Here is a 2,546-nt window from a genome sequence, read left to right as displayed (position 1 = left end):
ATTCACCAAAGTATATTATGGACTTGGCTGGAAGATTCCGGTTACAAAAAAAGATGAATTTAAATTTCAACACATTTCAAATATGATTAAAGAAAATACCATTTTAATAAGTAAAACTGACTATGCAATAACATTAGGACACTTTAATGGTTGTTTAGTTAATGGCAACAGAATTTTAACAGAAATTAATTTTCATTCCTCTGGTATATGGAATGTAACGATTTCAGGTAAAAAGGTTTTTCTTGATGATTTAAAAATATCTGACACATTTGAATTGTCTAAAGAAAGTGTAAAGTGCAAAATTGACTTAGCAAACAACTTTATAATCTGTTCTGGGGTTGATAAATCCGAAATCAACAACATCATTGATTTACCAGAAAATGCGCTAAGAGAAAATCGTGCAGATACCAGTCATGATTCGATATTTAAAAACTTCAAAGGTGTTGTTCCGTTTCAATCAAAATTAAATGTATGTGTGGTATGCAGGAAATTTAAGAAAAAAAAATAATGACAATAATTTTCAAAATGACAAGTCTTTACAGAAACCATGTGATGATTTACCAGTATATAACAATAATTTGTTACAATTAAAACAATTTTTATGTGGTTTTCCAGAAAAAGCACAATCTTTGTTATTATCACTAACCCAGTTTGTTAATTTAAATCCTCATGCTAGGCGCTTGGATAAAGATATCATTAGAATGTGTCTATCAATTTACTTTCGTTCTCCTCGTGCATATGAAGATCTTGTAAAAAGTGGATTTATGGTTCTTCCGTCCAAGTGTCTACTCCAAACGTATAAAAACAGAGTGCAGCATGAACCTGGAATACAAAAAGACATTTTTACATTGGATGAAAAATGATCCTTTAGCCCAAAATATTGGACTAACATATCTATGAAGGCGAGATTATGTTGGATGAGATGTCCATTCAGAAGGACTTAGAACTTCGCTATAAAGGCAACTCATTTGAAATCATTGGCTTAAATGAGGGAATTGATGAAACAAACTATATGAAAACTCTTTGTAGCGGTAAAGAAAGTCTTCAACTAGCTTCCCATGTGTTGCAACTTTTGTTTTTAGGACATACAGGTTTCAGGTTCCCTCTTGCACATTATCCGACGACACAAGTCACTCCATCTGAAATGCTTTTAATATTTTGGCAATCAGTAAAAAAGCTAGGACTGTTTGGTTTCACAGTAACATATGTTAGTCTTGATGGTGCTCAATACAACAGAGACTTCATGAAGATATTAATTGATGGTAAGACATCATACACAATGTTTTCAATGAGCATTAAGAACATATATGACAGTTCAAAACCAAATATACATGTAATAATGGATTATTCCAATTTTATGAGAAAAAAAATCGAAACAACATATCAAAAAGCGGTCTTCTCAATACTCATAAAAAAGTATTAAAATTTGAAACAAATCATATTTTTTTGGAGCACTGGTACAAGGCATACCAAAGGGACATAGCTGTGAACCCATTCAAAATTTATCAGCAGTTAACTATGAAACATTTTTTTCTCACATCTCAATCAAAGATGCGGAATAAACTAGCTGAGGATGTTTTAAATGAAAATATGCTTCATTAAATGCAATGCGTCCAAATTTCACTGAAAGGAAAAAGAGACGAGCTAAACAGTAGCATTGAATTTCTAAAACAAACTTCTATACTTGCAAAAAAATTTAGGGATCAACGTCCCATATGTCAGTATTCTGATAAAAGACTTGACGAGAACAGAGAGTTCCTGAATTGGTGCAGAGCTTGGGAGGCTAGTATTAAGCAAAGTACTGAAATCAAAGATAAAGAGAAGTGCCTATTATCATTTCGAACAAGAGAGGATCTTACCCCACTCCTGGTGGGTTTTGATGAAATGTTTAAATATAGATTTCAACGCATATCCTCATGAATTATTCCAAATCGAACTAACAGTGATGTTTTAGAAAACAAAGGGGTCTACACAATTGCGCAAATACCAATCCTACTTACCTAACATACAGTAGAACCATGAACACTATTATACTCGGTGAAGGTTCAATATCGAGAAAATCAAACACAAGTGGACTGTCAAACTGTACCACAACAAACATCTATACAACTGGATCTTCCAAGGAGACTTGTAGCGAATCCTGCAAGAAAATCAAGAAACAATAAATTTCTAAAAAAGAATGCAATAGAATATACTGACAAAATTTGAATTTGTTTATTTTAAAATATTTTAGTACAGCAAGTTTAACAGTTTTAATGGTCGCACCAACCTTCAACATGCCAACTGATTTTTCTGTGGAAATTCCTGTTAAAAGGGATAAAAGTGTATAAGCTAAGTATTATTATTTTCACAAGTTGCAACGCAATTAATAAATACAATCAGTACAATGATATATATGGATTAACCCAGAAATCGTTTTAAGTAAACTGATAAAATCCTTTTCATTTTGAATTCATTCGTTATTGATACATATAATCATTTCTGTAAACTTACCTAAATTATATCACACGAATTACCCCCCTCAACGGCAGTCGGTGTAAATAGCC

General features: G+C 32.1%; 1 pseudogene; it reads left to right on the top strand.

Moving 5' to 3' along the window:
* The first annotated feature begins 922 nt into the window (after positions 1–922).
* On the top strand, positions 923–2,165 carry LOC134717981 (uncharacterized; annotated as a pseudogene).
* The last annotated feature ends 381 nt before the right edge of the window (positions 2,166–2,546 follow it).

This window comes from Mytilus trossulus, chromosome 5, assembly GCF_036588685.1.
Source record: "Mytilus trossulus isolate FHL-02 chromosome 5, PNRI_Mtr1.1.1.hap1, whole genome shotgun sequence".
In the NCBI taxonomy this organism is placed as follows: domain Eukaryota; kingdom Metazoa; phylum Mollusca; class Bivalvia; order Mytilida; family Mytilidae; genus Mytilus; species Mytilus trossulus.
The sequence above is the reverse complement of the archived record's forward strand: the minus strand, read 5'-3'. Positions and strand labels throughout refer to the sequence as shown.